Consider the following 19,206-nt stretch of genomic DNA (forward strand, 5'->3'; position numbering starts at 1 on the left):
GAAGGCCGCTAGCTACAGCCCACTATTATTGCACCCTCATTCCCACATTATCTCTAGTATTTTCCCTACATCCTAGCCACTGTTTATTATGCTGCACATTGGCAGCATGTATTGTTATAAATGACTGCCTTATTCAATTCCATTAAAATTATGTTATTTGCATATGCCATCCATTTTTTTTTTCCAGGATCTTTACTGAGAAAAGGTAAAGAACTATAATTAGAAGACAGTAATTAAGGCAAAAAGAAAGATTGGTGAGTTGCATATTTTAAGAGCTATGTTTTTTGAAGGGTATGAAATGAAATCTTGATTAGACACTGTTACCCTATCCTTGCTTCTTTTTAGAGAATGGTTAAACAATGTTTATGCCTGCCTGAGCTGAGTCCCAGGAAACAAGCAAGAGCCTAATTGCAAGCTTCCCTTACCTCAATTATCTTGGGGAAGCACCACAATAATGTCTAAAATAATTGGATGGGGAGGAGTGGCATGAAACAATGGCAAACAACCATGAAGGGAGCCAACCTTCTACTGTTTTGAAATACAGGAGTCCTTCAAGCTCAGTAACCTTTCTGCAGTGAAGCAAATTAAAGTAAACAGAATTGCATCTGCAGGGCTTAACATTCCTCTTCAATGACCATAGAAGGTAGCTTCCCAATCAAGCTCATCCTCCCATCTGTTTTTCTTTCCCAAAGACAACCAAGATTAGATCTCCCAGACAGCTAGGAGGTCTGCACTGATCCTACCCTACTTGGATTTGAGTATCCAGGAGACAAGGCTTGTACATCACTTAGGACAGTGGACAACACATAATAACCATCAACATGTAGCACAGTTGTATCTTGGAACTCATGGTGTAAGCAGGTTTCTGTCACTCCTCTACCCTCTGTCAGCAGGAACCCATGGGCTCAATTGATCCATGTGCTGAAGCAGTGTTCTTTTTCTACTAAACTGCCTCCTGCCTTCAGGGATAGACAGATAGTTAAAAGGGTGGGGCTGGGGCTGAAGAGATGGCTTAGTGGTTAAAGTGCTTGCCTCATAAGCCAAAGGACCCAGGTTCTATTCCCCAGGACCCACATAAGCCAGATGCACAATGTGTTTAGAGGTCATTTGCAGAGGCTGAAGGCCCTAGAACATCCATTTTCTTTCTATCTATCTGCCCAGCTCCCTCGCAAATAAATAAAATATTTTTTTATAAAAGGGTGGGTCTGTAGTAAAAAAGGTAAAGATAGGTAAAATGTTTAGTGGTGAGTGCAATATTGGCCCATGATATATAAAAGGATTAAGAAGTTATGATGCAGGCTGGGAATGTAGTTCAGTAGGTGGAATGCCCATGTAGATGAACACAGATGTGAGTTCAATCCCCAGCACCTGATACATCAGGTGTGGTGGCACACACCTGTACTCATCACAGCACTTGAGGTAGAGACAGGAGGATCAGAAGTTGAAGGTCATTCTCAGCTATACTAATTCACTAATCCAAGGCAAGCCTGGACTATATGAGACTCTGTCTCAAAACAAAAGAAGTAGCCAAGTGTGGTGGTATGTGCCTCTAATCGCAGCACTGGGGAGGCAGTGGTAGTAGGATCTCCATGAGTTCAAGGCCACGCTGAGACTACATAGTGAATTCCAGGTCAGCCTGGGCTAGAGTGAGACCCTGCCTCAAAGAAAAAGAAGTTATGGTATAATCTTGGATTAATAAATTAATGAAATATCAAATAATTATTCCTCTGCTTAAAACAAAGTTGAAAATAGAAAAAGTGATTATTTCTAGGAAGTTTCACACATAAAAAGGAGCTCAAAGAAGCCTGTTAGACAAAGAAGTTGTCAAACTTGTGGCACAGCTTTGATAAGAAATGTTAAGTATAGGGCAATTGTTTTTAATAAATGCAAGGGAAAATACTAAGGAAATTAATATGTTCAGAATCATAACTTGTCAAAATGAATCAGCTTAAGAGAAAACAAAATTAGCCATATTCTGAAACTTCCAATTATTTTAAAGAAATACTGGTTCCTACCAATGACTGATATTCTGTTTCTTCTATCAAGTTAGTTCTTAGATGAGACCTAAGTATATGTATATATTGTCCACTGTTAGTCTGGAAAAAAAATCTAAAATTATGACATTTACCAGAAGCTGATAGATAAATCTTCCCCCTAAACAGTTTTCAAATGAAAAATGGAGCCAAAGAGAGTTTGATGCCTTGTGCAATTTTATGAATTCAAGACAAACATTTGTGCCTGACCTTGTTTAGAGCAGGTGGAAATTGTGGAGGAAATTCAATGTAAAGCTCTTCCACAAAAGAAGGATGTCGAAGTCAGAAATGATTGAATTTGAAAGACATTAACTGGGCATCTTCCAGGTGCCAAATTCCTCATGAACACAATGACATGTGGCTGATGATATGGAGAGAGAATGGGGTGGGATATAACCAGCCAATGTTGAAAAAGGAAAATAAACCTTTATTATTTTATGTTGGTGACCTGAAGAAGATGGATAAATATTATTTGGTATTGAGTTCCAGGTGTTCACAAAACAACCTTTCATTACAAAGAAGCATTTATTTGACAATGCCTGAGAATTCTTTCATATTGTAAGAAACTTTTTCCCTGGGGACATATGAAACTATATCTATTCGGACACAGACAGCAGACCAAAGCATGATTACTCCAAAACCAGTTTGGAGAAAACCAATGAGTTTAATGGGTTACTTACCAAGTAGGTTGAGAAATTACTTACAGAAATGTGGAGCCCCAAAGCATCCTTTATCCCAGCATGGAATACGACCTCCTCATAACTGCTCAGAGCTCTGTGTGTCAGGACTACCCCCACGGATGATCTTTCCTCAGCCTCAGAGGACTTACTTAAATCATTCTACTAATATCCACACCCTATCTTCTTCCCTTCCCCCTCAAGTACCTGAACCAAACTTCTACTTGAGGTGACATACGGGTGTTCCAAGATCATTTCCTTACGTATGATTCTACTCTCACCAGAGACACCATGCCATAAATTCTTATTGCTACCACAACTACTACCCCTAGTATTTGAAGAAAGAAGGGCAGAGGAAGTAGAAGAGAAGAAAGAGAGAGAAAGGGAAGAATAATTTGTTGGGCATAATCTCCTGTGGTCTTGCTATTTGGAATTAAAGGGCATTATATAAATAGGCAGCACATGATCAAACGTCCTCTGCTTATGGCCTCATTAGCTCCAATGATAATCTTGGATAGCACTCAAATCTGCTTGCATGTGAAGGTTTAATCCCAAATCTTTAACTCCAAATGCCCACTTACTTAGCTACCCCCAATTCCAGATTCCTGAATCTTGTCTCCAAGTCATTAAATATTTAAGCAATCAGTAGAGTAATATATCTATCCTTTTCTCTCTCTTTGTTAACAATGTCAGAGACAGAGCCCAGTCAGTAATAATAACCAGATGCTTGCTGACTGTCCCAAAGTCCTCTTTTTCCTCAGAAGGTTTGGATTCAGAAATTTACTAATCTTCCCACCTCCAGGGCTGGATCAACCAAGCTGTGACTCGTTCTGTTGGAATTAGAGCAATGGATCCCTGTCAACATTGGTAAATCAATAGCTGTAGAAATTAAAAAGGCAAGGGTTTCATCTCCAAACCTCGTACACTATCCGTTGTAATTATTGAAAACTCTCCATCAAAATGTGACAAGTGGGAAAGCTAACAGCAGGGCATCTAACTAGATTAGCTTCCTCCCAGATCTATTAAGATTGCTTATAACAAGGGTGATTTTAGAGGGTGGGTTCCCTCACTCTCATAGCTTAAAAACTTCTTATGTCAGAATATTTGACAATTTAACTTTGGTAGAAGTAAAGATGGGCAGAGCACAAGCACCTTAGTTAATTCCAGGATTATTTATGAATATTCTGTTACCTATAGGAAGTACTTATTATTTCTGTCCTTGATCCAGCTTGATAATAAACATTCAGCAGTTCCTAAAATGGATTCTTCATCTCAATGTTTTAATTCTGACATTTTTGATATCTACATGATTAATGAATTCTTTGGAAACTCAGAATTCCATTAAACCAAACCAAATTTCCATACATGCTTTGTCAATCAGGATTAAGATTATTTCCTTATAATCTCTATACTTTGCCCCCATTACATTAAAGTCACAATTTAACATTATTAACTGGAAGTAAATGAAGGTTTAAAGAATATAGCATTCTTAAATTCTTTCAGAAGATAGGCATATGGATGTAATCTAGGATGGGCAAACATAAGAATTTAGAAAGTAATACTGCCTGTGGTACAGTTCAGAGCAAACACTGAGTTAAAAACACTGAAGTTTAAAGTTTCAACAACTATTAAATGTCAGGAAAATGCATACATCTATGCTTACGTGATTATTACATGATTATGGTTGGTCCTATTTCTAATGAATAACCTAGCATTAAACCAGGCATGATGGTGTATGCAACATGGAAGTCTGAGGCAAAAGGATTCCTTGAGCCCTGGAGTTTGGAGTCACTCTATGCAGCATAGTGATCCCTTATCTTGAAAAAAAAAAAAAAAAAAAAAAAGATGCAGTAGTCTTATGACTTGGTGATTAGAAGTTCCCTTGTTATTCATAAACTTTAAAGAGCTTACTACCATAGTTTTCCCTTCTGTGTGTTGTATTGTTCCAGACTCAGTAGTTCCAACAGCTTGATCAAGTACTGCAAGCACTGAAAGGGAGTGTGCAACTTTCTTTTCTCTTCCTCACTCATTACCTTCTTGAGGAATTATCTATGAATTATTGATATGTGTCTTTCTTGTAGAACTACAAGTCTTATATGCAATACATGAATTTGCTAAGTTGCCAGGAAACTAGAAATCTCAAAGTATTGCATCATATGTAATACTTGGAGGAGCTACACATAAATATTTGGTGTTCAGTATTATTGTAGGAAATTTGTATTTTTTCATTGGGGACTACTATAGCTTTTGGTAGGAGGCCCTGTGAAATGGAGGTAACAATACTTGATATTACAATATTATGAATAAAGTAGAGCTTACATGTTTCCATGGATAGCAATGTGTCTTCTTTTGATTTTATAAACCTGTAATATGTACTCTGCAAATTTTAGCCCTAGAACCACTGAAATTTAAATAATTTAGACAGGGTATTTTGTATTAGAGCTCATGGTAGTTAAATTAATAACATAAGAAACTGGAGATATAGCTCAGTTGGTGAGTGCTTATCTTGCATATATGAAGCCCTGGTCTTGATCCCAGCTCTCAAAAAAAATAATATTGAGTACAGCTATGACTATAAATTGAAATCAGTAGAATATCATTAATCAAAAATTTTTCTTGACACTGGAGAGGGTAGGATCAAAACTGACCTAAATCTCCTACATCTTCCCTCCCTCCCTCTCCCCCTCTCTCCTCTATCTCTCTCCTCTCTAACTCTTGCATATTAGTTATCTTTTTCCTCAATTTCTTAGTGGACACTGACCTGTAACCCCCACTTCCAGCTTGGGCCTACCATCCACAATGAGCTTTTGATCAGAGAAACCTACAAGGTTTCCCAAAACAATGACAGACTTCTGTCAGAGTACTTGATGACCCACCAAAGGCCAGTGGTAAGACCCTATTGCTAAAGACTCCATACGCAGCTGACTCATAAAATGGAATGACATGGCTGGAAGCCAGGAGAGAGTCAGTCCCCAGACAGTCAGCGTGTCTAGTGCCAGAAGGCGCTACATAGGCGACTGGGGGAAATGACCAAGATTTGTCCAAGCAACACATTGTTTAACCTAATTAGCAACAAATAACCGGATGTGATGCCCACACAAGTGCAATAGTGGTACACAGCCATGGTGAGGAATCAATTGCTCTTGATTTGGCTAACTGATCCACTCAGTGGCACTAGACCCATAGCTGGAGCTGGGAAACAAGTCAGAACCATACCCAAACACAAGCCCACTCTCCAATATCAAGCTACCATCAATCACGGGGTATAAGAGGGCCTAAACCTATCATACTGTCTGTCAAAAAAGTAAGTGTTATCTCAATTTTCTGGGTGCTAACTTACTCTCCGTTGGAGAATCTGCTTCTCTTTTCCAGATAGATGCAGATCCTAAGAAGAGAGCTGCCCCAACAAACCTCAAAAGGGGCCCAACTGAAACTAAGGACAACTGGCGAAATAAGCAAGGGTGATGTTTTCCTGTGAACCGGATACCAGCACAAAGGGGAAGGAGATCAACACAGAGAAAAATCAACTCCTACCAAATCAGAGAGCCAGAACCTCAGAGGCCCCCAACACCTCAGCACTGAAGCAGACCAAAAATGAACCCAACATGGCTCAGGAAAATTTTGCGGAAGAGGGGGCGGAAAGAATGTCAGAGTCACATGTTGGGTCATGATTTGCAGAGACATTTATCATACCAATAACTGGGGGCTAACTCCACAATGCACGACCCATTTTCATTAACAAGGAGGGTCCAATGGGAGGGGTTAGATCACAGATGAGCCTAAATAATGGTACCAAACTGCCTGTATTTACTGAAAAGAAAACTAATAAATTAAATTAAAAAATTTTTTTTTCTTGAAATAAAATTTATCTCTAGTAAGACTTTAAAAACAATCTAGACTGCAGAGATGGTTTAGCGGTTAAGGTGCTTGCCTGTGAAGCCTAAGAACGCATATTTGAATCTCCAGATCCCACATAACCCAGATGCAAAGTGACACAAGCATGCAATGTTGCACATGTGCCACGAAAGGGCTCACATGTCTGGAGTTCATTCACAATGGCCGAAAGGCCTTGGCATGGCCCATTCTCTCTCTTTCTCTCTCTCTCCTCTCTCTCTCTCTCTCTCTCCCTTCTTCCTTCCCTCCTTCTTTCGCTTTCTCTCTCTCAAAAATAAAATAATAAAAAAAACTAGTTACATACAGTAATAAGGTATTCACATTGTTTTTCTTGTTTTTCTGAGATAGGGTCTTGCTCTAGCCCAGACTGACCTGGAATTCACTATGTAGTCTCAGGTTGGCCTCAAATTCACAACCATCCTCCTACCTCTATCACCCGGGTGTTGAGATTAAAAGCATGTGCCACCATGCCCAGCCACATTAATTTTTATGCAGGTTTAAAAATAACTTATTTAAATGTATTTCTGTAAACTTGGCACAAAAGAATATTACTTTTTCTTTTCTTTTAAGACAGAGTCTTGCCATGGTGCTCAGGATAGCCTTGAACTTATGGACTTAAAGAGACTCTTGCTTCAGCCTCCCAAGTAACTGGGACTACAAGGCACAACACCAATGCCAGCTAAGTCCCCTGTCTTTGATCAATCCATTCTAAAGCAATGATGGGAATACTGTGCATATCTTTGTAAAAATATCAGGCCTACATAAAGGTGTAACATAAATAATTTAATAAATCAAATAAAATTCTGAAGGATAACTGTAACCAGAGAGGAAAAGATCTGCCCTAATTGTAAGCATCCTCAACTGCACTGCAGCAAATGAAAGATAACATGACCATGAAGACAGCACGTCAGTGTATGGCTGCATCTGTCAGATTTCTCTGTGACTGTATCACTCAAAATAACTGGAATAAGACTTAGTTAATATAACCTTGATCATTTTCAGGTGCAAGGTGAGCGAGATGCACAGAATTTGCCTGCTTGATAGGCATACTTAATTCTCATGAAGACTCACGGCTACTTTTTATATGAAAAGGATTCAGAACCCCCTGTTTACATGGAGCAAAGCAACTATTTTGGCAATTAAAAGTTGTTATTCAGCAGTCTTGTAAACAAATGGGCAGCTCCTCATTAGAATCAGTATTTTTTAATATGACAGGCTATCATACTGTCATTAGTCAAGTGAGAATTGATTTTTAAGTTATATTTCCCCATCAAAGCATTTTTTTTATCAAAAATTAGAACAAAACATAATCACACTCTGAATGTTATTCTTTGTCTGGTTGAGTCTGTCAACACTAAGCATTGGTGTAACAGCAGCCTTCATTTTTCATTGTGCATTTTCATATAATAACTTCCAAACTACATGTGTGATTTTTTAAGCTAAAATTGTGATGACATTTCTAAATACAATCCAGTTATTTAAAATGAAAATATCAATGCAAAAATGTATAGAAAGTAAAAGGCATCTTTCAAGAGGCCTATTAGAATTGAATAATTACTTATACTAGTACAGTTGCTGTATTGAGTAAAGTAACCAGAAATCTAAGTTGAAACAAAATTTAAAACTATCTGAAAATATGGGGAAATTTTTCATTCTTTGAGTTTTAAGAAATAGGGCTGGGGAGATGGATCAGTGGGTAAGAGCACTTACCATACCAGCATGAGATTCTGAGGGGGCCTGATACTACTGCATTTCAATTTTGATTTCTCCAACACCCATGTAAACAGCTAGATATGGTGACATGTGTCTGTAACCACAGATCTGAGAGCCATGGAGACCATAGAATCTTTGGGGCGCAGTGGTCAGCCAGTATGACTGAAAACAGTAGCTCTGGATTTAGAGAGAGAGCCCATCTCAAGAAAACATGTAGGGGCTGGGGAAATGGCTTAGCTGATAAGGCATTTGCCTGTGAAGCCTAAGGACCCTAGTTCAATACCTCAGGACCCACATAAGACAGATGCACAAGGGGGCTCATGTGTCTGGAGTTCATTTGCAGTGGCTGGAGGCGCTGGTATGCCCATTCTCTCTTTCTCTCTGCCTCTTTCTCTGTCTCTCTCTCTCTCAAACAAATGAATAAAATATTTTTTAAAAAGCAGAAAACATGTACATGAAGAGGAAGACAGCAGAATTCTCTGGCTTCTGCACATGTACACACAGGATGCACACATGCACATATACCACACACATCATGACACACACCAAACCACATATACTCTACACACGTGCATGCCCCCCACAAAAAGGCAAATGTTCTTAAAACATATTCTTATGAGTCTTTTGGCATTTCCCAATGCATAATCTGTAGGTATGTGCATCGACGCATATATATGGAAGAACATTTTCTCTTCAAATTAAAACTAATGGTGGACAGAGATGGCTCAGCGTACTTGCAAAGCCTGACTGTCTGGGTTTGATTCCTTGGTACCTACATAAATCCAGATGCACAAAGTGGTACATGTATCTGGAATACAGTGTCATGAGGCCCTGGTACTTTCTCTCTCTCAAATAAATAAATAAATAAAACTAATGGAAATCTCATTTTAAGATGAAAATGAACAAAATTATTGAAATATTACAAGTCATCATCACCTAAATGGCTAAAGCAAAATAGAAACTCCAAACAAAAGCAATAATTCTGCTAATACCTAATCATGATGGAAATAATTCTAATTTTTCCTGACACTTGAAAAGACACTTAGCATAACAGGAAATTATGTATTTGAATATACCATCATAATTATATTTCAAAGTTTATAAGAAAACATTATTTTGGTTCAAGAATAAAATGCCATTTGGCTATAAATGAAAGTGATTCCTTGCTAGTATAAGGATCTCTTTTTATAATGAAGGAAAGAGAAGGCACTTGTCATTTTTCTTGGAGATTTCTACTGGGAATTTTTTGGATTTTTTCTTTCCCTACTTAGTGAAGGGACAGTATGGAAGTCTCCCTCAAAATATGGCAATGCTCCTCAGGGCACAACTGATCCACTACACTGACCATGAAGCCAACTTTTCTTTTGTAATCACCTTCAGTCCTGTGCTGATTAATAATAAATCTTAGACTTGGAAAAATAGTTATACTGACTTACTTGATTAAATCCATTTCCCTTCACATAGTGCCAACAACAATCTGTTCTATTTCTTAAAGTAACAAGCCTAAATACACTTTCTATAAATCCATCCATATGTTGAGTAGCCAACAGAACTGAACCCCAATTTTCTTCTTTGATGTGGACTCAAGATATCCTCCCAAAGCTCACATATTAAAGTTCTACCACTCATATGATAGTATCAGGAGGTAAGATATTGAGGGTCATTTATGTCATGTGTGAATGTATCAATAAAGTCATCATCTGCAAATCAGGAAGTGGGCCCTCACGAGACACCAGTTCTGCTGGCCCCTTGCTCTTGGACTTCTAGCATGGAGAACAGTAAGAAATACCACCCTTTATATCACCCACTTAATATCCAGTCAGTTGTAGCAGCCAGAATTAAGTCAGTATCTTCCTGCCCAACTTCAGCATCAGTGAATACAACATGGCCCCAGTTTGCCTACAACAGTTCTAGTTTACATCCAAGGCTGCCTCTGTAGTAGACAGATGCCTCTTCAACATACACTGTCTAATTAATCCAGGTTTATAAAAATGCTACACTTCCATTTATATAGAGATTATCACTTCAGGTGCCATCACTCAATATTTGCCATTGCCACTCGTTATAACCTCCTGTGGGATATGTGGGGTTTCCTACTGAACCTAGGTCAGCTTTCAGTTTAGTAATAGGAACTAACTAAGGGCCCCACTTTTACTTTAAACCTATTGATAAAGATCCCAGGTTCTTAGTGATCCTCCAATGCCTTCATCAAAAACCATCCTGGAGCTGGAGAGATGGCTCGGCGATTAAGGTGCTTGCCTGCAATGCCTAACAACCCAAGTTTGAGTCCCCAGTACTCACATAAAGCCAGAGGCACAAAGTGGTGCATGCATCTGAAGTTTGTTTGCAGTGACTAGAAGTTCTGGGGCACCCATTCTCTCTCTCTCTCTCTCTCTCTCTCTCTCTCTCTGATTCTCTTTCTCTCCTTGCAAATAAACTAAAAATAAATTAAAAAAAAAAAAACATACTGGAAAACAAAAGCCTCCTGATTAGAACTTTTACAGAAAAGCTTTAAAATAACATGACAGGTTATCAAAGTTTTCCTGCTGCAGCGTACAGGAGTATCAACCACCTCACACACGCATTCTTCCTTTCACAAACACTGAGGATGAACATGTTGGTTACTCTGCTACTTTTGGGTTGTTGGTAGAGAGCGAAGGAGTTGCCGGGTGTGGTAGCGCATGCTTTAATCCCAGAACTTGGGAGACAGAAGTAGGAGGATCACCATAAGTTCAAGGCCACCCTACATAGTGAGCTCCAGGTCAGCTTGGGCTAGAGTGAAACCTTTCATCTGGAAAAAAAAGAGGGGGGAAGGAAGGAATTGTGGGAACAAGAAATTCAAAGTGAAATATACAAACTTCCATTTACATATTATATAAATTCTAGGGCTAGTCATGTCATTCAGAGGTAGAGTGCTAGCATGCTGTAAGCCATGGATGTAACCCCAGAACTACTGCATAGATAATAAATAAGATAAAAGCATAATATACATTCCATTTAAATGACCTTGAAGGAGATGGAAGCAGATAAGAGATATCATCAAAGTTTGGGAACAGACAAGGCTGGGATACTGCTTAGTGACAGCATGTGCCTAGAATGCACAAAGCTGTAAATTTAATCCCCAGTGCTGGGGGCAGGGGTGACAGAGGGAAAGCCAACAGAGGATGGTTCCTGGCTGAATTAGTCCAGGAAGCCGTAATACTTATAGCACTGTGTAATTAAAAAAGAGAGAGAGAGAGAGATAAGCAGTGCGCCCTCCTCCACACGCACATATACACAGACAGAGAGACCGGGGGTACACAAGAGGAGCAGGTCTCAGTAAAACGAAGTTCAGAAAAAGAACGAGGAAGAAATGGAAACCTAGAAAACATACAGAGACCTTCAGGACAAGCTCTGCAGGGTTGGGGAAAAATAAAAACCTACCTGTGCTCAGCATTGGATTTAGACATTTGAAGAGTTATTAACAGGCTTCACGCACCCAGTGAAGTATTTAAGAATCATTAAAATGCATCTTGAAAACGGCAGTCATTAAAACGACCAGAAACTTGTAGCTGAGAGTCAACCAAATGCACACCTCTAGTGCAGCTTTTTACAGGTTTGAATTTAATGATCAATGAAAGCACTAATCGGGATAAAAATACAAGTTGCACTTAATTGACATGAAGAAAATTATCTACACCCAGTTGAGGGGGCAACTCCATCTACCCAAGTCAGATAACAAAACATGGCAAGAACTGATAAAGAACTACGTAAGGAGCTCCCGGAGTCAACCCCAAAGGACAGTGTACACATCTGTCCCCCAGGGACAGTTATTGTGAGAATCATCTAGGGTGTTCATGGAAAGTTTGGATAAAGTCACATAACTTGGGATAATGTGGGAAGTTTATAGTCCACAGATCTTCAAAACCAGCCCCAGAATGCCTGATCTTTAAGTAAACACACTAAAATATTGGCCTCAGCCCTTTAATTTAGCTAAGTAACTCTGGGACACTTTAGATTGAAATAAAATTCATGAAACATAGTAGACATTTAGAACTGACTTTAATTCATTGTAATATAATGTATGTCGTTATTAAAATTTATGCAATAGCTAAGAAAATATGGCATTAAGCCTTGTGATTTTTAAGTTCTTAGTTGTAGGAGAATTTTGCAATTCTATAAACAATATTAAGATGTTTAGGACATGCTTGTAAGTTTAATTTATTAAGTCCTAAGAGTTGGACAGGAGTTCAAAAAGTTTTGTTCATTATAGTTATAAACCTGCTCTCTTAGATATTTAAAGGGCTAAAGAATAAAATTGTTAAATTTATTAGGTTTTAATGTTTAAGGTAACGTAACACATTGCATATTAATAAGACAGGCTCTTTAAAAATACTTGACTAAAATATAATGATAGGTAGGCAATGTAACTTAAAAGCTTAAGGATAACCGGGTTTTATAATTTATTTCTTTAAGAAATCAAATGGATTAAACTCAAGTACTAGATTGGGGAGACGGTGCAGCAGTTAAAGGTGTTTGCTTGCAAAGCCTGCCAGCCTGGGTTCAATTCCCCAGTACCCAAGTAAAGCCAGATTCACAAAGTAGAGCACAACTCGGGAGCTTATTTTACACAGGCACAAGGTCCTAGTGCACCCATGCTTTATCAATCTCTGACTCTCTCTCTCTCTCATAAATGGAAATTAAGAAAATAAAACTCACCGGGCGTGGTGGCGCACCCCTTTAATCCCAGCACTCAGGAGGCAGAGGTAGGAGGACTGCTGTTAAGTTTGAGGCCACCCTGAGACTCCATAGTGAATTCTAGGTCAGCCTGGGCTAGAGTGAGACCCTATCTCGCAAAACCAAAAACATAAATAAATAAATAAAACTCAAGTTCTAATAAACTCCTACCATAACCAAAGCTTCTTAGACTCATGAAAATTCACAAAACCATTGTAACAATTATTAACTCCAGGATTATAGCAGGTTTATAAGAAAGTTAACAGACAATAGGGTGCCACTCAGTACAATAGCTTATGCCATGTACCTAGGTAACATTGTAATCTATATATAGATATGGATATAGATGATATAGATATAGATACATATGCAATGTATATGCAATACAAATTGATGCTATGACTTGTGTTTATAAATTAGACATGATTTTTAAAATAGTTTTATGTTTTAAAGTTCTCTGAGCCTCAGTGCAATTTCCTTCTTTGCAAATAATACCTCCTAATAGACTCATGAAGAGCATTAGAGGTATTGATAAAAGGCTTTCTAATCTAAACCAAAAATACCACATAAGAAGAGAGATTTATTCTACTTTATAGCTATGGTGCCAAGACAATATAAGATTTTATAGAGAGCCAGAATGTTTGTTAAAGAATTTTTAAAAAACTGAAAAATAATGGATTAAAAAGCTTTTTGCCCATAAAACAAAGACAACAAAGTTTGAGGTACATGTGCATGGGAAAGGTTTTATGTATAGTGCATTACAAGACTTCTGCACATCTCCACAATTGCAAGTGTCCACCCACAGTCCACCATCCTCCACTTGCCTGCATTGGATCCAGTCTCCATTGACGTAAGCACATGACCAAAAGAATGATTGAGTTAGGAGCTTCAAGGTCTGGGTGTTCACCTCCAAAAGAGCCCATATAAAGTTTTCAAGAAAAGTAATTTATGAAGTTCAGACTGGTATCTTGGCATCTCACCATACAATGCCCTCCATAACCACAGTATAGAATAATGAATGATGTTGGGTGGGGGAACAATTTTCCCACATATGTGAAGAAAATGTTTAAGTTCCTTTGGAAGAAAGAAATTGGGACAGAGAGAGAGAGAGAATGGAAGAGAAAAAGAAAGAGAAACATGGAATGAGACAGATAGAAAGAAAGGAAAAGGTCCTGAGCTCAGATGTGAAGGCTCTGATATGCAGGTGAGAGTCAAGTAGAAACCCCCAAGTCTGAGGAATCACAAAGCCAAACAACCAGCTCCTGACTTCCCAGCACACAGCAAAGGATGGGAAAAGACTTTCAGACAAGCCTTTCGTGTGGCCTAGGGCAAAGTGAGCAGCCAGCAGAGAAACCCAAAACAGCCCACAGGCCAGGGCTGGTATGAGAGGTCACCTATTCCTTTAGAGACAGGCGGCAGAAAGAGGTCCAGGAGAGTCACTGGTTTTGTTGATGGCCCCCTGCTTTGGACATAGTGAGCACTGTGCTTTGGAGATTTTGGCACACCCCTAGACAGCAGATTTGGGGCAACATGGAGAAAGTTGTCTAAAGCAGGAAGGAGAAGAGCTGCCTCCAGGCCAATGCCAGCATCACAAAGCCCAGGACCACCTACTTTCCTGGCCTAACTTAAATTCCCTTGAAAGAGAAGGAAAGAGGAAGGAGAAAACAAAGATGAGACAAGATTCTCTAGGTTCTGTGCTGACTTCTGAGTAACACAATCACATTTTCCAACAATAACTGGAATGGAGGCTCCCAAACTAAGTTCAATTATTAAAAAAAAAAAAAAAAAAGAATGCCCATTACCACAATCCTGGTTCATAACTGAAATGTGTGTCCCTGACAACAGCATGCTCTCATTATTTGACTGTCTCCACTGAGACAAAACAAGAGGAGAAATTCATGCGGACTTCCTAATGATTTGATATTTTTAATTAGCTCTATTCCTCCAGTACAAAAATTTGTGAGTTGACTACCAGAAATCTCTTCGCTTATTTTATTTCACAAAGAAAGTCCATATAATCATAATATATCACTGGTATTTCTAGGTAGTATCTTGCTAAGAAATTAAAATATATCAACTAGAAACAGGCAAAACAGTTTTCGGTCATTTTTAGTATACATTTAACCCTAATATATGTTGGAAAGGGTATTACTTGCATTAAAAAAAATTGTTACTTCACAGGCATTCATTTTTAATTCCAAGATAAAATTGAAAGTTAGTGTTTAAGTTTGATTTAATTCAACCTAAAATATAAGAGTGAGTTAGGAATAAAGTATATAAATAATATAGAAAAAGAAGGTAGTATACACAAGCCGGAAGTTTGTAAAACACTATGCTAAGGTAATGGATTTGCTATGTAATCTGAACACAGGAGATGGTTTGGCTTAGTGAACAAAACATAAACCAGAATGTAGGTGATTTACGTTACTGCAGCTCCACAAAAGTGGTCACTACAACACCATGTGCCAATCTCTCCAGCATTTGGTTTATTAATCTACAAACCATGGAGACAGGATATGTGATCCTTTAGCTTCTAGCCCTAAGATGGTGTTCTTGTATGGGCAAATAATCTTCAAAGCATTTCATAGATCAGCCTATTTCAGTGCTACCTGCTCAGCCAGTGTTTAGAGCACTTCTTCTCTTAGCCAAACATCATCAGGAGTACTTAGAATGCATCCATGAACAAAAATAGTGAATCATCTTGCCCACATGGAGCTTACACTTTGTCTCCCATTCTGGGAAGTAATTATATTTCCATTTTAAATGGGAGGGATGTTAAAGTGGTGGATGTAGGCAATGGCCCCACATAGATGAGGAAGTGGAGTCCGGATTCAGAGGCACAGCTTCTGACTCACAGCTTATTCTTGAAAGGCATAATTCAACAGGGAGACGACTTGGAGAAAATCAATGCTGCTGCTCACTGAGACAGCCAGTAGATATTGTTATCATAAGCTCTTCTTGGGGGTCTCAGATGATGTTGATCATTTTTTAATGAAATAAAAACCCCAATGGCACCAATTTAGGAGCGGGTCTCACAGAACAGATGTCCTAGCATATGGCAGATTGCTCTTTTTCTTGCTGGCACCTCCTGTCTGAAAAAAATGTGACATGCAGTATGGTTAGGTATATTTGACTTCTTGGGTCTTAACACGTAGATATTTCTGGAACAGATGCTGCTCCCTTATCCTCGGCTCCACACATTCTCAAGCACAGTCTGTGGCATTTCCTTTTCTGTCACTCTTCTTGCACAGTGTCCAGTTTTATCAACTTTAGCCAGAAGATTTAACAAGAGTTTCAGGAAAAAAATAACTCAAAGAAGTTATTAGAATCTTCCAATTTCTCCCAATAAGATGTGTGGCAATCACAGTGTCTGGGAAGGTCAGGATTACACTAAGTACATCTTCCAAGCAATAGAATTTATTAGGGTAAAATGATATGCACTAGGACAGATGCCATGGGAGATACAAAGATGGCAAGGTGTGGTTGCTAAACATTTGACAATACAGGAGAGGTTTGAACAAATACACTAGGAATTACAATGCAAGGCAGAAGGCGGCAATTACCATAAGGATTCAATGAAAGTTCGGATGTTCAAAGAAAGAACAACTGACTTCTTGGCTGGGTTGAAATGGGTGGGCCATAGTAGAATCAGGATGAAAGTACTCAAAGAATAATGCAATGTCTGATACCCAGATAATCTCTGATATATGATGGCTCACCATTAACTTTCAACTTCACAGTGATACAAAAGCAATATGCATTCTGTAGAAACATGCTTTGAATTCTTACCTTTCTCTAGGCTAGGAACATGTGGGACATTCTGCTCTATGATTCTAGTCAGCCACAGGGTCACAGGGGCAAGCAACACATATGCTATAGACTATTATGTCCCTAAGCTACATTTGGTATGCTTATGGGATGTTACATTTATGTTCCATTATTTTTATCAGTTTACTATGAGTTTATTACATATAATCCCATTCTAAATTGAGTAACATCTCTATCTCAAAAGAGTTTGAGTGTCTCAGACATTGCATTATTATTTGAGTACCCTGTAAATGGTGAAAACTTAAAACAGAATTGAAGGTCATCTTTCTTTAACATATGTCATGTTATATAATGCAGAGTACAATTGCATTCTTCACTGTGAACATATATGAACATGAAGTGTTATAAAGTACATAAACCATGCCCTTACATATTAACAGATTTTCCTCTAACCAACCCTACAGAGTTAATTCAAACACATTAGAAAATAAAGCAAATTTATTATAGTAGGTGTCATCCAAGGACACTTTTGAAAGCTAGCCAGGATCTTTTTGAGCTAACTTGCTAAGTAAAAGCAAATGCATACACACAACTTGTGCATGGAATATAAGGAATTGACTCCTACATCAAAAAGATTCCTTCTAAGTTCTGTCTGACCCAGATAAAGTTACACTTGGGGGTGGGGGCGGGGAAGGAGGATGACCCAGAGCCAATGAAAAGCTTAGACCAGATCTACATGCTACTAAATCGTGTCCCAGGCCATACAAGAAACTTCATTCCAACCAAAGAAGGGTCCATTTCTGCAACTATCAAATGCCATAAATCATGTTCAAACACACCCAAGGTTCTCACCGAGTCCAGTGAACCACACACTCTGATCTCTGCCTCCGGAACTCCCCACAAGTCCCTCTCAAGTCCTGTCAGTAAGTGTCCACCGAACTACCTTATCCTCAGATGAATCCGAGCAGAGGTGACTTAACTGTGTTTTCTTGTTCAGTCTCTTACCATTCAGTCACAGCATTGTATTCAATCAGCTTTCTGTGTGTTTATGCCTGCTTTAGTCATAAGTTAAAAAAAAAAAAAAACCTCAAAACATGGAATTTGAGGACTTCCTCCAGGTCAGCTGAGCAACGATAGACCAACAAGCAGATAAATGAGAACCCACCCACATGCTTAGGGTGTGAATGTTTAGAAGCACCCCAACTCCACAGTGAGAGAAGCTCCCCATGTTTGGGTACTTCTGGGTTTTGCTCTACGTATCTCTTCCTTTTGATGTTTATTTGTAGCATTTAAAATACCTTTTGTAACAAACCAGCAAACCTGAGATATTGCTTCCCTGAGTTCTGTGAGCCATTCCAAAGACAGCAATTGAGGACTGGAGAGATGGCTCGGTGGTTAAGACACTTGCCTGCAAAGCTTAATGACCCAGGTTCCATCCCCCAGTGCCCACATAAGCTAAATGCACAAAGTGGCACATGCATGTGGAGTTCACTTGCAGTGTGGCTAGAGGTCCTGGTACATCCATTCTCTCTCTCTCAATATTTCTTTCCAAATAAAGAAAAATTTTATAAAAGTAACTTATCCTAAAGAAATCATGAGAAGCTTGATTGTATTGATTGGTCAGAAGTTGCAAAGGTATGGACCTGTGCTGACTGCCAGTTAGGGCAGTCTTATTAGACTGATACTTCTTCCCATTGGATTTAACACTGCCTCCAGACAGACGACATCAACATTTCTTGAACTGAATTGAGACCATCAGTCACTGCAGAATGGCTGCTTTCTAGCTGCCATTTGAAATGGCAGTGATTCATGTTTTGAGCATACACTGGGAGGCAGTGGGGTTTCTTTATCTCTGTCCTCAGTCTAGATTTAGGCAAAGGTCTCCCAATATTGAGTTACTTGTAGGTTCCATTTTTCTGCTCCAGTAGCTACAGAGGCATTGTTATATCATTTGACCATTAGCAGTTCTTTCATCTTTTTAAAAAATATTTATTTATTTATTTACTTGCAAGCAGAGATAGAGAGATCATGAGAAGAGAGAGAGAATAGGTGCACCAGGGCCTCCGGTCACTGCAAACGAATTCCAGATGCATGTACCACCTGGTGCCCCTGGCTTTACCTGGGTACTAGGGAATCAAACCTGGGTTGTTAAGCCCACCAAGCAAGCCCTTTAACCACAGATCCTTCTCTCCAGCCCAGATCATTCATCTTTAATTTTCATATATGCTCTTGTAATTTCTAGACCATCTTTCTGTAGATTAGTTGTTGTTTTGAGTACGCATTCATTTGTTCTGAAAACTTTCCCATGGAAGGTATTTAGTTAGGCATAGTTTTCACCTAAAGTTGAAGAAACTAAGCAACAAGACATTAAATCATTAACTCATAACAGAGTGGGTTTCTCTTGT

The sequence above is a fragment of the Jaculus jaculus genome, chromosome 11, assembly GCF_020740685.1.
Source record: "Jaculus jaculus isolate mJacJac1 chromosome 11, mJacJac1.mat.Y.cur, whole genome shotgun sequence".
Taxonomy (NCBI): domain Eukaryota; kingdom Metazoa; phylum Chordata; class Mammalia; order Rodentia; family Dipodidae; genus Jaculus; species Jaculus jaculus.